The following is an 18,158-nucleotide window of genomic DNA, read 5'->3' on the forward strand; positions in this document are numbered from 1 at the left end:
AGCAGTCTCTTCCTCCTGGAGGTATCTACAATGTATGTTCCAAGTTCTCGGGTCGGCCACTGCCTCCAGGCAGTCTTCCTGCCCCGGTCCCAGGCAGCTCCTAGCTTGCGCCTCTGCTCTCTGGGTCCTGGTCTCCCATCGCTTTCCACCAGGCTTTGCTCACTGCCTGCTTTCCCCATGTGTTCTTAGCAGCAGTGACGGGCCTTGTCTCTCTCGAGATCCCAACTCCGTAAGTTTTGGTGGCTGTCTGGTGAATGAAGCATTGCTTGTGCTACAGTTGCTACTGGAAGCCCTCCAAGGACTGCTCCTCTCACTCGCACTTTCATGCCTTCTTTGAGGAAGACCATGGCAGAGCACTTCCCAGAAGTATGAGCCCAGAGGGAATTCATATCCTTAGATAATTTTTGTTTTTCCATTCAGAGGGCAGCTCGGTGTTTGAGCAACATTTACAAAATGAAGACTAACTTTATATATGCCTCCTTTGAGCTCCTGGTTCAGTGAACAGATAGTCATTCAACAGACATAATACCATGTATGTGCAATGCAGCAGGCACTGTTTTCTGCCCTGGGGAGACAAGAAGGACTGCTCTGTTTGGGGGAGAAAGCTGATGAGGCCAGAAGTCCGGGTTGGGCTGGATGCAGAGGCCAGTGGGTCTGTGGTCTGGGCCCCCGGGGCTCTGTCCTGGCAAGTCACCCCACCTCAGTGATTCTTACCTTGCACATTACGTAGGCTAAGCAGTTGGATTATCTTTCCAGTTCTGGGATTATGTATTCTTGCTGTGACCCTTGCAAAGGGCCAGGTGGCTCGTGGGGATGGACGTGTCCCCACTCTCGAGGGCTCACAGCCGGAGGGGGGAAGAAGAAACCCAGCCAGAGTCCAACACAGGCAAAGCACAGGTGGGGGTCAGGACAGGCAGCTGGGGTGACAGAAGGCCCTGCGGAGGAGGACGCACCTTGGACAGGTCCGAGAGGAGCGGCGTCTTTGAGGAGCCCGGTTCTCCTGCCCCGTGGTGGGCCTGCTCCTCCCGTCAGAGCAGGAGGCCCAACGTTTGCCCATCCATTCAGAAATGTTATTTGGCCGTGCCTTAGCTCACGGGATGTAGCAGCCCACAGCTCAGGGCACCGATGGGACCAGTACCCGATGGCAGAGGTCTTGGGAGGCACGCTTCCGTTAGTGCACAGTCAGGGCTGGAAAACCAGCCGAAGAGCATTTCATAACAAGTAAGACTAATGGCAGTTCCGGTTCTAGGAGTTTTGCAGGGGGCATGTGGAGACAGTCTCTTCCTTGTTTGTATTAAGTTCAAGTTCATTACTAAGAGTCCGTTAACTCCTGGTGGGTCAGTAGAGCTGGCGTTTCCCTAATGAGAAGAGGAGGCTGCTAATCCCATCTCACAGAATGCCGCTTTAGCAGGAGCTCTCTTTCCGATGCTGGCACGCTGGGAGTCCCGATGCTGGCACGCTGGGAGTCCCCGAAGACTGAGCGGCTGCGGGAGGGCACAGGGAGCGCATCTCCCTTCCTGGGATGTGGACCAGGCGACTGAGGCCCTCACAGGTGACGCTGGTTGCTTGGGGGTGCTGCCCAATCAGTGGCAGAGCTGCATGCCGGCCTCAAGTTCGGGGACTCGAACCCTCTGTTCCTTCCTTCATTTCTGAGCCACTTCTCTTTGTTTGGAGAGATTTAACACTACGCCTTGGGGACGCCTGGTGTAGATGGGGCTGCAGGGTGGGCTGGGTCTTGTTCCACTTGCAGGCAGCCAGAGGGAAGTTCTGGAGCAGCGTGAAGCCCTGTGTGGGATGATACCGGAGCCCTTGGCCACATGTGGCTACAGAGCACTTGAAATGGGACTGTGGCATCTGAGAAACAGCAATTTTCATGTGAATTTACTTATTTATATTTAAATTAATGGTTCCTGTCTACCCCATGGGGCCCTGCAGGTGGGGGCCCCTGACTTGTTTGGCTCTCTGAAGGGTTTCCTTGTTCTCAGCTCTGCTCCTGCTGAAGGGCTGGCTGGCGATTCTGAGCCTTTCCAGGTGGAGCTCAAGGTCGTCCCTGCTTGTGTTCCCTTCCAGGGCTCTGAACTCTGGTGGCTAAGATGGGAGAATCAGGTTTGGGCCACAGAGGAGCGTGGGACCGACTTTGTGCAAGCCACATATTTATTGGGTCTGATCTTGCCTCTTTCAGATACAAAGCCAGGAGTGTCTGCTGGTGGGGATATCAGAATGTCTCCTTCCTTTCTCTCCAGACCCTTCACCCCCAGCAGGGGACCCCACTGGGGATGCCCCTAGCTCAGGAAGACTGACTGGGGGGGTCACCTGACAGCTCCCCGAGTAATGAGTGTTTGCTTCTGGAGGCTCCTGGGATGTCACCCCAGGCTGACTGTAGGTTATGTGCTTTGTACAGGAACGAGCATCCACCTGCTGTGACAAAGGGAGAGGTCAGGAGAAGGGCAGGGCCTGCCTTTGGATGGAAAACTAGACTGGGGACCTCTTGGGGAAGATCGGGGTGAGCTGGGCACTGAATCCAGAAGAAGGGGGATCTAGTTCTGGGGGGGGGGGGCTTGGAGAAGGGGTAGAGGGAGGGAAGGACCCTAGGGTTAGTCCCATGGAGACTGGGTCTTTGTCCCTTCCATCTCCAGACCCCAGTATGAGGCACAAAGTAGGACTGCAGTACAACTTTGGTGGGAAGGAAGATAAATGGTGGATGCTAACACTGGGGCCACTGCACCACGCAGGAATGTTCTTCATGTTTGGGATGGAACCACGGGGTCTGTAGCTGCCCCAGCCCACTCCCTAACCCAAGGCTCAGTCCGGCTGCCTCCAGAACATGCCCTGCGGCCACGTGGAAAACGGGGCCCCTTTAGGGAAGGTTCACTTGTCTTTTCACGGCCTGTTTTGAGACCTCTCTTCAAGAAGGAGCAGTGTACCTGGTCGGTCCTTCTGCCGTGAAGACAGAAAGGGAAAGTATGCCAAGTACTTCAAGACTCCTTTTAATCTCAGAGTCGTGCATCTAGATAAGCAGATGAGCTCACTCATGGGGCTCTGTAACTAGCCCAAGGTCACACAGCAGGTCACTGAAAACTATTTGAACACACACAGGCCTCATTTATGGACTGGAAAAGTCTGTCTGGTTAGTTTACCACAACCTGCGGTCTTCCTAGCTGCTTCATCGGGAGGGCTCTTTGGGGTTTGAAGGCCCTGGAATCCTATGACCTTGGAGGGCCAGTTTCTGCTCTTTCCTGTCCTGTTTTGCTGGTGTTTGTGCCCGGCTAACAATCACGGACAGTAGAGTGAAGCCCGAGAAATGTTTGTCAATGGACCGCCTGGCTGATTGGAAAAATTCAGCACTCGGGGTTTTCCACAAGGCAGGGAGGGAGAAGTTCTGGATCTCTCAGAAGTGGTGTGATTGGCCACTCCCAGGGGTGCGTGTGACCCTTTTCAGTGACACCCACCTGCCTGGCTTCTTAGCAAGCAAGATCTGTGCTCAGCTTCCCTTCTGACGGGGATGGGTCTGAGAACCTCTGCCGTCCAGAGACCCTGGACCTGGGTGCCTCTTGAGTGCAGAGCTCTGGGCCGGTAGGGGTATGGTGTGAGGTGGCTCCCTTTCAGAACTACTGTTCGGAAGAAGCCAGGGTCGTGCTGATGTGAATGCAGCCTCTCAGAGTTCCCAGAGATGGGGACCAGGGTGGCAGGTGCAGCTCCTTTCTTCTCACTGACATGTTGTGCCCAGGCTACCCCGGGGACCTATGGGAGGGGCTCCGTGCGTCCCTGCTGACTGAAGGTACGGGGAGGTCCCTGGACAGTGTCCCACCGGGTGTCCCACCGGGACACTGGCCTAGATGAGAGTTGCCCAGTGGAGCATATTGGAGAGGTTCTGATAAGAGCAGGAGGTAGGCGGGGTGGTGGCTGGGTAGTAGGTTGAATTGTGTATCCCGAAAAAGTGTGTTTAAGTCCTAATCCTTGGTACCTGTGAATGTGACCTTATTTGGAAGTAGGGTCTGCATGGATGTCACTGAGTTAAGGTGAGGTTGGAGCAGGGTAAACTCTAAAGCCGATGGCTGGTGTTTTTACCGGAAGATGGACGCACAGAGGTACATGGACGCACAGAGGTACATGGACGCACAGAGGTACATGTGAAGATGGGGCAGAGATTAGACCCCTGCTGCTGCAAGCCAAGGGGTGTCAGGGACTGGCAGCCACCAGAAGCCAGGAGAGGGGCTTCTGCGAGAGCGGGGCCCTGTGACATGTTCACAGGACTTCCAGCCTCTAGAACTGGGAGAGCCTGCCCCTGGGAAGCCAGCAGTTGCTGTTGCTGCCCCCGACCCCAGGCAGAGGGTTAACCTTCTCCCAGAAGGAGTGTCTCCCTTTAGCGGCACTTCCCACCAACGGTAGCTCCTGCCACTGAGGCTGAGAGCCTTTTCTGGGCCTGGCATGGAGCATATGGCCTCTCTCTCAGCGGTGCCCAGGGAAGGTTAGGCCCGCTTCCCAGAAGAGGGATCCTCCTGCACTTTCCACCTGGCCCTCCAGAGGGGCTGGGCTGGCCGCCTCTGCAAACAGGGTCCGTCTGCTGTCACTGTGCCGGAGACACACAGGAGTCTGCACGGGAGGGGCAGAAGACTGGGGTGGCACCGGGGATGCATGTCCAGCTGTGGCTTGTCCCTGCCCAAGTCGATCAGGTGCTTCCCAGCGGCCTCACGAGGCAGGTCGCTCCAGCTCGCCCGCTCTAGTGCTTTGCAGGAAATCCCTGGGCTGAGCAGGAGGCAGGGAGTGGGGAACCCCTCTCCATTTGCCAGTCACTCTGAGAGTGTTTGTTCCAAAAGGAGCTGTTGAACCGTGGCCTAAATAAATTAAAAAAGACTCCTGCCTCACACTGTCGTGGGCTTGGGGCTTTGGAGGAGAAATCACAGGCCCCTCTGGTCCCTCACCCTGTGTGCCCTTGCCCCGTGGGACCGCAGAATTAGCTTTATGAAACTACTGTGTCAGGGCCACACCTCGGGGGAACCCGATGTCATCGTTCGGGGAGGGACTAGAGCCTCTGTGCTTTCCAAAGCTCCCAGCTGACCCTCCTTGGCAAGCAAGAAGGTGGAGCTGCCCTCTCTCGTTTGCATGGGTGCCCTCTCTCCCCACACAGGGCGCACAGAGCACTTGGAGACCTGCCGACCAGACAAAGAAACGAGCGTGACGAAGCGAGCCAGCACCGTGCAGAGTGGACAGCAGAGCGGACATGGCTCTCACCCCTCACCCCACCCCCGCGAGGAAGGTGCTGAAAGGACCCCACTGGCTGGAGACAGATCAGAGGGCTCAGGGTGACAGAAGAGATGCGGCAGTGCAGGGCTGGTAGGGTTGGCCATCGGGACTGGTCACCTGTGACTCCCCAGTGCCGACTTGAGTGTCCCTGCTTGGGGTCGCCAGCGGGGACAGCTCTCGGTTGAGATTGCTGTTCACACCGGAAATCCCGGCGGGGTCCTCCACTATAGAAAATGAAAGTCCCATATGACCTCGAGTTCCACGTGTAGAAACCCATTCAAGTTGCTTTTTTGAAAAAGACTTGGTTTGGGAAATTTGGTATTTAAATTAATTTTAGGCCTCTCAGCAGAGTTTTGGTTTAGGAGGTTGGGCATTTAAATGTGTACAGAGATGGGCTCTTCTATTCCTGTTCGAGTGCCATGGGCGTGGCAGAGAGGAGGAGAGCTGGTCCTGTGACCTGGACACGATCAGATACTGCTGGAGGCAACACAAGGCCTGGGACCCTCCTGTCACTAACGTGTGACCCCTCGGGTGCTGACAGTTCCACTCACTGATTGGAGATCACATGTCGTAGCCTTGGTCCACAGGTGCCTCTGGGATTTGTTTGTTTCTCATCTCCTGAATTCTATTCCTAGTACCCCAGAGTACCACCCCTTTCTTTCCTATACATTATTGAAGTTTGGCCAATGGAAAGTAATCATCACCTGGGCAGCTCACTTGGTTGAGTGTCTCGTGATTTTGACTCAGGTTGTGATCTTCAGGGTTCCGGGGTTTGAGCCCCACATCAGACTCCAGCTCAGTGGGAAGTCTGCTTATCTCCCTCTCCCTCTGCCCCTCCCCCTGCTCATACATGCACCCATGCTCTCTCTCTAATAAAAATTTCTTTAAAAAAATGGAAATGAATGAGAAAACGACATCAATAACACTGCCCTCCACCCTGTCCCCCCCATCAGATTGTCTTCAGATGTGTGACAGGTGTGTCCATTTATTAACTTACAATTTCATAAGGGCATAGGTATAGGAACTATTCCGTCATGTTTTTATCTGACATCAGATCATAGGTATTGTTCCATTTTGTTGAAGCACCTTGCAAATGACCATTTTCAAAGCGCGAGTAATGAATGGCTCATCAAATCGAAAAATTATATTTGAAACCACTTCTCTGCTGTCGAAAATTAAGGTTCCCAGCGGTTTGCTCTAGCACTTCAGGGTGCGGTGAAGAGCTCTGTGCACAGAACTCTTCCCTTCTTGCAAAATCCTTTGGACATATCCTCAGCAGAAAGCTTATTGAGTCAGAAGGCACCGTTTTATGGCTCTCGACCTGTATTGCCAAATTACTTCAAATACGGTTGTTGGCGCAGCCGCCATCCGCATGTGGATTTGCCAGCTCTGCCGCAGCCTCATCGACACCACGTATTATTAGCTTAAAAAAAGTGATAATCCAGGGCACCTGGGTGGCTCAGTGGGTTAAGCCGCTGCCTTCAGCTCAGGTCATGATCTCAGGGTCCTGGGATCGAGCCCTGCATTGGGCTCTCTGTTCAGCGGGGAGTCTGCTTCCCCCCCCCCCCCCTCTGCCTACTTGTGATCTCTGTCAAATAAATAAATAAAATCTTCAAAAAATATATTAAAAAAAATTACAATCCAATAGATGCGAAACGGTCTCTTGTTAAATTTATGCTCTTTTATCCTTCATGAGGCCACATTTTTTTCATCTGCTTGTTTGCCAACTGTCTTTGGGAATGCCGCTTTCGGCTGTTCCTCCTGCCAGCTTCATTACGTTCCACGCGGACCCCTTCAAGGGGAGCCAGTTGCCACGCAGGCTTTACTTAAGACGAGCGAGCTTCAAAATCGAGGCTTTGTGCAAAACACGCATCAGCACGCTGGCTCCTGAGGGTGAAGGCTGGGGACACAGCGGTCCTAGCTCACTCCCCGGAGCTCATGTGCAACCGAACCGGACCTTGTAGGCTTCGTGACGCCAAACCTCACACTTGCCCCCTCAGTGTGTCTTAGGAACAAGGCATGGTTTTTCTTCAGAAAGCTTTGAGACCCAACTCTTTCAACTATTTTGGGCTTCCTAGCTAAAAAAAAAAAAAAAGAAGAAGAAGAAAAGTCCCCACACGTTCATTCCTGTTAAAGCTGTTCATGCCGCTTTTGGCGTTGCTTGATGACTTTCTCAGATTCTGTCTCTTTGTCTCGCTGCTTCACCTCGCCACATCCTGTGGGGTCAGGAGGCTCATCTGCTCCTGTTTCTCTCTGTTGGGCTGTCGTGCCCACCCAGCTCTCCAGCTGAAACCTTGCTGCCCAGGAAGGCTGGAACGCTTCGGAAGAATCCAGGCTGGAGTACAGAGAGACTTGTTGTCCCTGAGAAGAGTGAGGCGTACATCTTTGGACCCGTAGAAACACCTACGTTCGCCTGAAGAGAGATGGTTGCACGGGAACGGAAATTTCAGTTTGAACTCAAAGAATATTAGGGTTAAACGAAGCTGCAGAGGTCGCCTCTCCCAATCCCAATCTGGAACAGGCCTCCCCTCTAATGCATTTGTGAGGTTGGCCTCATGGTTGCCAGCAACCCTCTGTGCTGTGTGGTCAGCATCTTCCATGTTGATTGCTGAAATTCAACCTTCTGTTGACTTAATGCCCTTAAAACAGGGATTTCCAATGGGAAGGGTATGAGGAAAAGCAATAGGACTGGAGGAAGGGGTATTAGCCTAGGACACTTCACAATGTATACGTTCAAATCTGGCTGTGTCTTGGGGAAGCTCTCTGAGCCTCATTTTACCCATCTGTGACTTGGGCACAATATGACCGGCTTTTAGAATCTGAGGTCACACAGAAAGCCTGCCGGGGCCTGGCACCAAGGAGGCTGGGATGAGCGGCCATTACACGTGGTTTCTGTGGGACTGGTCGATCCTTCGATGCCAGGGTTCCTGTCCTTTGTCTGGACTGATGCTTGGGTTGACGGTTGACTTGTGGTCACTTGGAATCCTTCCGACTTGTAAGAAGTCTTGTTCTTCTGTCTCCCTGCCCGGGGAGAAGTCACATAGCCACTTGCTTAGGTCTGCGTTGTGGGCAGATGGAGACCATGTGTGACTCTGGACAAGACCTGGCAAGAATGTCTGGGAGCGGTGATTTCCTAACAAGGAAGGAACTGGTTTCTCCTCAGTTCCTAACTTCTCTCATTCCTGACGTTTATGGACTGAGTCGCCTCAAGGCCCCTGCGCCTGTGTGCCTTATCCTGCCCCAGTCTAGCTCCGGGGAGTGTTCTGGGATAGACCGGCCCTCTTTTGAGAAGTGGAGCGGGATCTCTCTCTCTGCCCAGATTTTCATTCTTCACTTGCTTCTCCTTTTGCCCGTTTCACCAGGCCGAGAGTGAGAGCTGTGAACTTGGTCTTGGGGTATACCGAGACACTGGGACCTCTTGAGCAGTTGACCTCAGAGTATGCATCCAGTGACCCCCACCTTTGAACTGACTGCCTGAGAGTCAGGGTCTCCCGCTGCGTCGTTTCTTCACAGCCGCTGGCTTGCTGTATGAGTTTAGAGGAGCCCTTGGGTCATGAAGCTTCATTTCCTTCTCCAGGAAGGCAAAGAGGCTGCTTTCTCAAAGCCCTCACACCCCTTTTGCAACTGAAATTTATGTGTTTGGGTTAAATCGGGCTATGGTCCCTCACGGTTCCCGCCCCAACTTAAGGGGACTTAAGGGCACTCGAACTCCTCAGAATGTGTTTTGTGCCATTGGAAGGCTTCCTTGGGAAGGTTCCTAGACAGGCCTGTGACGTGCGATCTCTTAACCCAGCGTCCACTTTCAAGCACTGCCTGCATGTCTGTCGGGGCTAGGCGTAGTAGGTGCGGTTCACCTCCGCAGGCTCCCCGCTAGGTTTGTATCACAGACAGGCGGAGAGGCTCAGGGAGGTGGCCTCTGCCTCGGCCAGGTTGCTCAGGAAGGAAGTGGTGGAGCCTCACCTCCAGCCCAGGTCGCTCGGCAGCAAAGCCCGTCTGCTTCAGCTGTGAGCCTTACTGCCTCCCTGTGACTTTCCCCTTCAATCTGACACCTGGCTGGCACGGAGGTCGGTTCTCTGATTTGTCACCCCTGCCTGCTGCCTCTGAGAGTCTCAACATTTTTAGCCTTTTAGATGCTCCCAGCTCAGGGACGAGTGGTCATGGGCCCGAGGCATCCGTGTTTTCTGGGATATACCGGGCTGCTTAGCACACTGCCTCGTTATGTCCCTTGATATATGTTCACAGTTTCCCCTGGTAAACCTCGCCTCCCATCGTCCTCTTCCCTGACTCTTGCTTGCACAGACGCCAGCCTCCCTACTTATTCCCCTTTCCCTCTGCGCTGCTGTGTTCCCCGGGCATTGCCCTCAGAAACGAGGACTTTCAGTGGGCTGGACAAGTGTCTGACGAGGATGGTCCCAGGGACCGTACACTTCTGAGGCGGGGCTGAGCCTGGGGTCTGTGGTCCTCCAGTGTTGATTCTTCCCCCAAGGCTACCTTATCAGCAGGGAGGCTCTGGGCACCCCGAGTCCCCACCCGGCCCAGAAGCACAGCAGACTGAGTGTTCAGAGCAACTGCCAACAACCGGAAGGATGGGTGATTAAAGAACTCTTGAGTCGATTCTGTCACCTAGTGTCTCTGCTCCTCAACCTTGGTGACTTCCTATCTCTGTAGGATAAAGTCCCCAAACCACAGCACCGTTTACAAGCCCCTCCATCGGCGACCGACTCTGCCAGTGATGAAAGCGTCGAGCCTGCGTTCATAGTGACGTTAGGGTTGTTGAAGGCTCTCCCCATTCTCCATCACTGGGCAGTCACAGCGACCCTGCTGAAGAGGGTCTTGTTTTTTACTCAGTATCTGATGAGCAGCGTCAGGACTCGGTTTGCTCAGGCTAATGTCTCATTTCTCATACTTCGGGTACCCTCCACTCTTCTCTCACTTCCAGGCTGCTCATCCCAGGTCACCACCTCCAAGGGGGTCTCCACGGGGGGCGTAGTTGTCATCTTCACCGTCGATGCTTCTGGGGAACTGTGATATGCCTTACGGAAATTATACGATTTAGCTTAGACAGAGTCATCATTACCTTCCATTTGTTGTCTAGCTTCTCTAGGGGTGACTTCCTTCTTCAATGAGCTCTGTCTTTCCATCTTTCCATCCATCCATGTATCCATCCGGTCATCAACTTACCATTCAATAGACATTTTACCAAGCTCCTCTCCTACATTGGGTGCTGTGGGAGAAAGACCACGAAAATGAGTCTCTAGAAGGATCTGGGACTCAGCCACACATTACAGCCACTACAGGTGTTCACTCCCATACAGCTCATTCACTGCTTGTAGCCCTGAGCCCAAACTTCAGCATCCTTGCCACCAGTAGGGTGCTCCAAGGAAGGAACTCCCATCTGCTGAATGGGCTGTTTGCTTGTCCTACTCCTGGAGGCTTTGTCCTGGTGCCATAGGGCCTGAGCATCTAGCATAAGGAGCTTCTTGATGCAGGTTGGGTCTCCCGGAAAGCAGATGCTGAGCTGGAGATTAGTAAACCAGATGTTTATTACGGCATGACTTCGGGAACAACAGCTATGTGACAGGGGAGAGGATTTAGGGTTGGGCAGAGGGAGAAGTTAGGCTCTACCAGTGTCCCAACAAACGCTTCAGCCAACCCCATGGGAGCCCTAGAGCTGGAATGGCCCTTGGAATGGTCCAGAATTGAGATAAGGGGTTGACCAGTCATTGTATGTAGGCTCTGTTGGAAGGATATGCAACCTTGAGCAAGGTCATTGTCTTCAGCCAAGCCTAGGTGGGTGGTGGTTCAACAATGGTTTCCTGGAAGAGATAATCTTCGTGCTGGGGGTGTGTCTTCCCGGGTGGTGGTCCCTGGGCCAGTGTTAAGCCCAGTGTTTCCTTGGCCCCCTAAGGAATATAGACTTACTAAGATAGAGAATGAATGGGTAAAGGGTGTTTTATTCAGGGAGGGGACTCTCCATCCAGCCCATCTGTCAGTGCACCTGTCAGCCAAGGGAAATTCCCTGCTTCACCTCGGCTCACTGACGTCTGTGCTCCCGGCAGCATGGAACTTCCCCAGGGGTCCCACTGGCCCAGGACTTAGATCATCTGAGCAGTTGGAGCATGGAGGGACCACTCTTTTGGGTTGAGTGGAAAAATGTGTTTTCTCCTCTGAGTCACCAAAAACTACAGCTCAGGGTATTAGCAACCACGTAATCTTGTTGTTTTCTTTTTTTTTTTTTTTCCCTGTATGTAAATGAACTGTCACTACATTTAGAAGTACAGACTCTGAGCAGGGAGGACGAGATGGAATCCGTGAATTTTAGATCTGAAAGAGATCTCAAGGTTGCTCAGCTCAACCCCCTTCCTCTGAGAGAAGCCCAGAGCTGGGAAAGGGACATGGCAAGGTCACAGGCGGGGGGGACTGGCAAGGTCACCAGGCAGACGTGGACGTGGGCGGAGGGGCCAGCATTGGGCTCCATGGAGGTCACCGTTTCCTCCTAGCCCACTTGCCGCCCCACAGGGGGCCCAGTCTGGCATGTGGTGGGTGGTTTTTATCTGCACACGGCAGTCACCTGACGATCCGAGAGGTTTTTACCGAAAGCCGTGCCTTTGATGTTCTGGGAGACACGACCCAAGCACACCGGCAGGAAAGGAGGTTTTGGGGTTGGAGAAAAGAAAACTGTTTACCTTTGGCGTCGATTTAGTAAGTCGACACCTTTGGGGTGGGAGGGTGTCTGTGGGGGAAAGGTGAAGGTCCGCGCGCGTCCACAGAGGGGAGTCTGAGGTGGACCCTTCCATGGTGCAGGGGAAGCTGCCAGCGACATCACTTTATGTTACGTGGTTTCCCCATGTCACCTTAACAGCACCGCTGGGCGCCAGGCCCTCCGGGCTGGTCTCTTTGGCCCACAGATCTACTCTCCTCAAGTATGATGCTGCTGCTTCTCCTGGGGCTTGAGGCATGACTGTCCCTGGCCTCTGAAAGCAGGAGGTGGTGTGGTGTGTGACAGCTGTCCCCCCGGGGCTCTCTGGTGTGCAGTAGGGAATGGCTCCTGCTCCATCCTCAGAGCAGGCTCCCACAGTAACCCGGTCCATTTCTTTTCCTCTTTTGTATTATAAAACCAAACCAAACCACAGCCTTCTTTTTCTTTTTTTTTTTTTTTTAAAGATTATTTATTTATTTATTTGACAGAGAGAGATCACAGGTAGGTAGAGAGGCTGGCAGAGAGAGAGAGAGAGAGAGGGAAGCAGGTTCCCTGCTGAGCAGAGAGCCTGATGTGGGACTTGATCCCAGGACCCTGAGATCATGACCTGAGCCGAAGGCAGCGGCTTAACCCACTGAGCCACCCAGGCGCCCCAAACCACAGCCTTCTTGAATAAGTCAGTCATTCACAAGATACAACTGAGAAGGAATAAAGAGGTTTTCAATGAAGACCCATCCCCACTCATGTCCCCAGACCCCTTTGTCTCCTCCCTGATGACACTGATGGGCCCAGCCTGCTGGGTTTCTCCCAGAGATCGTGTGTGCGTGGTTGGACTCCTTATAAAAGATCTATGCCCGTGAGTGTATCTGCAAGCCAGTGCGGAGCACCTCGGTGTCCAGCTGGGGCTAGGGTCTCAGCCCCCTGCAGCTTCCCACTGTATCGAGACCCCATGTTGCCAGGCAGGAGGCCTCGGCTGCAGGGGAAGGGCCGGTCTGGGTGCGGGCTGCTGCTTTGGCCGGTGGGGCCTGTCTCCCTGCTGCCCGTGGAAATCCTGTGGAGGCAGCCTGGGCTTAAATCCCCGAGAACCCAACGCTCCAGATTAAACCCGCGGGAGCCTCCTTCCAATCTCATTTTCCTGCAGCACGAGATGGGAATAATGATAGCATTTGCCTCGAGGGGTCTGCAGAAGCTCAGGGTGCAGAAAGCTCTTACAAGACCGCCTGGCCCCTAGTGAACACCAGCCCCAGCTGCCCCGCCCCCCTCTGGGGGCACTGCTGCACTTGTAGGCCCCCACCCCCCTCGCACTGTTTGATGGCTCCGATGCGTCGGCCGAGCCGGGCCCTGCGGCCTAGTCATAGAGGAGGCATCCATTTGTCTCTCTTTCTCGTGGCAGGAGGGGGTGGTGGTGCAAATTGAATTTCAGCTTTTCAGCTTTATCCTTTGTAGTTTTCTGCACAATCCATCACAACATTTGTACAGCAGGTGACATGGTTTTTGTAGGAAAGGCCCGTGCTTTGGCCCACATGGATGGCTGAGGGCTGCCCTCAGGTCTGTTTCTCCTGTCCCGCATCTGGGCCCTCAGTCATCTTTCATTTGGACATGATTTCATACTGGCAGAAAACATTGCAGGGGCGATGCAGAGAACCAACATACACTCAGAATCACCAGTGGCTGGTTCGATCCCACCCCGACTGAAACACACACACACACACACACACACACACACACACACACACACTTTTTTGCTGGGGTCATCTGTAAGTTGTAGACATGCCCTTTTATCCCGAAGTATTCAGCGTGTGTTTCCTAAGAACAAGGACATTCTCTTACAGAAACGCCCTGTAGCGATCAAACTCGGGAATTCAGCGTGGCTGCATTGTTTTCTTTCCTCCGCAGGCCACACACAATTTCATGGGCCGTCCCCGTAATGTCCTTGGGACTCTTCCCCCCCATTCCAGGTCACCGCTGGGTTTAGTGGCCATGTCTCCTTAGCCTCTCTTTATCTTGGAACATTTCCTTGGCTGTTCTTGACCTTGATGTTTTGAAGAGTCCAGGCCAGTTTTGCTTCGTGGAGTGTTGTTCAGTTTGGGGTGCGGCCCTCATTGCTCAAGGTTCACGCCATACCGCTTGCTTTAGTTCGTGTCCTGTAACCATTGGTTGTTCCGCATGACTTGTTGGTAATGAGCAAACTAAGGTATAGGGAGGTCAAGTGAATGGTCCATGGCCATGTTCCTAGGAAGTGGCAGGGCTGGGATTCGAATCCAAGGCTGTCTGATCTGCCTGCTCAGCAACACGAGTGGAGACAGCACAGAGACCCTGAGAATAACCCAGGTGACTCAAGCCTTCACTGCACCAGACATTGTACTTGGCGCTCTGCACACCCTGCATGCATCCTTGCCCCGTCCAGAAAGGTAACTGCTCTTAGGAGCCCTGATTTACACATGATCAGAGAGGGTGAGTAGACTGCCCAGGGTGCACAGTGGTTAGCGGGTAGGGACTAGCTCTGACCTGAGCAACCTGTGTGTGTCCTGCCTCTGCATTCAACCTGCTGGATCTCATAGCGTTGGGGGCAGTACTGACCATACTTCCGTGATGTCACTTGGGATTACTGCTGGGCCAGGCTGGAGGCTTCCACCAGCTTTGCTGACCTTGCAGGAGAGGCACAGATGTACCTGAGTCAATGTCTTTCCCCCAGGCCTTCTCCAGAGGGAGCAAACACATCCCAAGCCTGGATCCTGCTCTCAGGGGCTTCTTGGGGGAGAGCTATCCTGTCCTTTGCTGCTACAGGTGCTGTAGTCCACCTCTGTGGTCCGTTTGCAGTGAACAGATGGCATTTTGATGATTTTAAAGTCAGGAATTCCCATGCAGTCACTCATCTCACTGCTCGATCTCTCTCTTGCCAAGCGGCCCAGGGCCTGCACCAAGAAGGTGGCGGGTCCTGGCTGCCGTCAGTGTTCCCACTTGGCCCCACTGCCCATGCAGCATCCAGGTGGCATTCAAGGCCAGTCGCCCTGACAGTGTGGCCTCCATCCCCCCAGCGGAGCTGCTGATTAATTATTCAGTGCTATATGTCACACTCCATGCCCCTCACCTTCCTGTTGGAGATAGGAAGCTGATAGGGCCCTACCTTCAGACTGTGTATAGGACACTTGGGGACAGGACTCACTTGGAATACCACTGGCAGAGCGAGGGGGTCCCTAAGCACAACAGAAGAGGGCTCCTCTCTGGGCCCCAGTCTGCTTTTCATCTCCAGGGCACCATGGGGTCCTGGGTTTGCCTGTCACAGGCACTCCAATCCCTTACTCATCTGAACACAGCATTGGCCCCACCAGTGATCCCAGGCCCCATCAGAGAAATCTCATCAGCATCCTGAGAATGCCTGCAACCCCCAGTTCACATGCAGCATGTCTCCGTGCACTGCAGAGCAGGTGGATGTCCCGTCCTTGGGACCGAGCGTCAGGCGGGAGGTTCTGGAAGTAGCAGCCACCTCTCCCTTTAGGCCCAGGACCCAGGCACCTGCTACACATCAGGTGTGGGCGGTGCCTCCCTCTGCACCCCAGCTCTCTCCTCTGCTGAGATTGACGGATTCCTGTACTAGACCAGTCTCCTTCATCCCTGGCTCATCTCTGTGGATGGGAAGTGATCGGACTGCCTGCCAGACCCAGTGTGTCGAGGCAGGGCTGTGACATTCCCACTCTGACCTCCCTGGCTGGCTCAGGACTCCTCCCCCCATCCCTCTGGCAGCGAGCACCTGGCTGGACTGGCTCCCAGGAGAAACTTGGAAGTTTTAGCTCCTCATTTTCCATGGAACTTTGCTCTGTGTGTGTGTGTGGTTTAAAACATTAATTAAAAACATTAATCAATTTGGCTGCCTTGGAAAGAGGTTCTTTTTCTGCAAGAGCTGATGTTGTGTGTTATTGCTGCCCCCCTTTCGAGGAAGAGGGAGTGAGCTTGCAGACCAGGGATGCAGCTGCAAGTTCCTCCTTAGCCCCGCTGACCTTCTGTCCCCACATCTGTAAAATGGGGATGAGGTCTCCACGGTGACCTGACCTCCTCGGGTCACTGCGGGTGCTCAGTGTCGTCCTGGGAGGATATTCCTCAGCAACGTGTTCTGTGAAGACGGCGCTTGTCGGTGGTGGTGTTGATGTGATCCAGGAAGGTGCTCTAGCACCTGACTGTTTGTAGAGCCCCTCCGCGTGCTCTGTCTTGTCTAACGCTGGTGGCACAGCTGGGAGGCAGGTGAGTGCTGTGGTCCACCGCATGGATTCGGATGGGCTTTGCTTGTTCCCTCCGCCCTGAGTACTGAGCCCCTGCACTGGGTAAGTCATCGTGCTGAGGTAGGAGGAGGGGGAGGCCTTTTCCCCCTCATTGGGAAGAGACCAAGAAGTTCGGGCCTGAGCGTTGGCTTAAGTGGTGTTTCTAACAGCTGATTATTCTGAGTTTTCACAACGTGGCAGGCTCAGTGCTGAGCTCTGCAAAGATTCTCACTTAAGACTAGGAACAAACCTTTAGGATGAGAAACTGAAGTTTGAAGGGTCACTTGCTCAGGCTCCATAAAAAGACTCTTATAGACCTGGAATGCCTCTCCAGCCCGTCTAACAACCAGGAGGCGGGCTGCTGCCTTTTCCAGGCAATAAGGCGAGTGCATTTTTGACAGTAAGGCAAAAAAAAAAAAAAAAAAGTGCCTGAGAAGTGTGGGAGGCCGCCCACAGCTGGAGCGTGGATGTGCCGAGGATGGCAGGCTGCTGAGCGCACCGTCAGGCAAGGGACTTCCCTGAGTGAACTGCTTCTGCTGAGAACGGGGACAGGGCATGGGGTGAGAGCAGACAGACACTCCCCGGCCTTCAGAGCTGCTGTGGGTCCGTCCGTGATGCTGACACGTCCAAGGGAGGCGAGTGACAACGTGGGGGCTCAGAGAAGCTGATTGTGACCACATTGCCCTGGACGAGGGTGAGGGAATCAGTGGTGGGGAAGACAGGCCACCTGACCTCTGCTCTCTGCTGGGGATGACAGTCTTTCTCCAGCTGTTCCTACATTTGGGGGCAAATTCCTCTTCAGAACCTGTCAGTCTTACTGATGCTGAATCCGTGTTCACCGAGCTCCATCTTCTTGATGATCTGATGGCTAAGATGCTGGGGAAATTGAGGGGGTACAGGAGGAAGGTCTGGAACGGGGTAGAAATCACCCACTGTCAATGTAATCCTTTTTTTTTTTTTTTAAGATTTTATTTATTTATTTGACAGAGATCACAAGTAGGCAGAGAGAGATGGAGAAAAGCAGGTTCCCTGCTGAGCAGAGAGCCAGATGCAGGGCTCAATCCCAGGACCCCGGGATCATGACCTGAGCCGAAGGCAGAGGCTTTAACCCACTGAGCCACCCAGGCGCCCTGTTAACGTAATCTTGTGGCTTTTTTTTTTTTCCAGATTATATTTATCTATTTGAGAGAGAACACATGCACACATGCAGAGTTGTTGGGGGGGGCAGTGGGAGAGGGAGAAGTAGACTCCCCGCCATCCGCCAAGCAGGGAACACCCTTCGGGGCTCAATTGCAGGACCCTGGGATCATGACCTGAGCTGAAGGAGATGCTTAATCAACTGAACCATCCCAGGGCCCCAGAAGTGTAGCTTTTGGTTGTGCCAACTGCCCTGCAAAGGAGAAGACTCTGTGTCTGCACCCACCAGGCTGAGCGTTCAGCTCTGCTCCAGGTGTCTTGGGAGGTCCTTCCAGAGCTAGTAAGACCAGCAGTGGCCCCCTTGTCCCATTCTCCCTCACCCCCCATTTGGCCACCTCATATAGCCATCTTGATGATCAGTTACAGTGAGAACCCCTGGTGAAGTGACACTTTTTGTTCCCTGAGTAATCCATGGTGTCCACCTGTCACAGGTTACAAGATGACAGGGTCCGGCTCAGATAAAGCTTACAACCTAGTGAGTGTGACACCACCCCATGGCTTGTAGTATCCCCACCATCTGTGGAATGGGCTGGACATCCAGGGACGGGACATTATCAGAGGGAAGTTACTGGGTGTGTTTTTCTGTTCCCTCTACCTGGCGTTTCCGGACTTAGGTGCGTGGAATAGCTTTAGGGGGGGCAGAAAACGAGATCGATGGGCAGGGTTTGGGGAGGCAGGAAGGTGTGGCCCTGCATTCTGGTCTGACCTCAGAGCCATCAAAACTGGTCTCCCAGGATTAAATGACTTAACACAGGGCTTGG

The 18,158-nt window shown here is 53.6% G+C and overlaps 1 long non-coding RNA gene across 4 annotated transcripts in view; it reads left to right on the forward strand.

Moving 5' to 3' along the window:
• Positions 1–18,158, forward strand: part of LOC132014302 (uncharacterized) — a 228,465-nt gene that overhangs the window by 126,598 nt on the left and 83,709 nt on the right. The gene's annotated exons all lie outside the window — the stretch shown is intronic.

The sequence above is a fragment of the Mustela nigripes genome, chromosome 3, assembly GCF_022355385.1.
Source record: "Mustela nigripes isolate SB6536 chromosome 3, MUSNIG.SB6536, whole genome shotgun sequence".
NCBI classification, from domain to species: Eukaryota; Metazoa; Chordata; class Mammalia; order Carnivora; family Mustelidae; genus Mustela; species Mustela nigripes.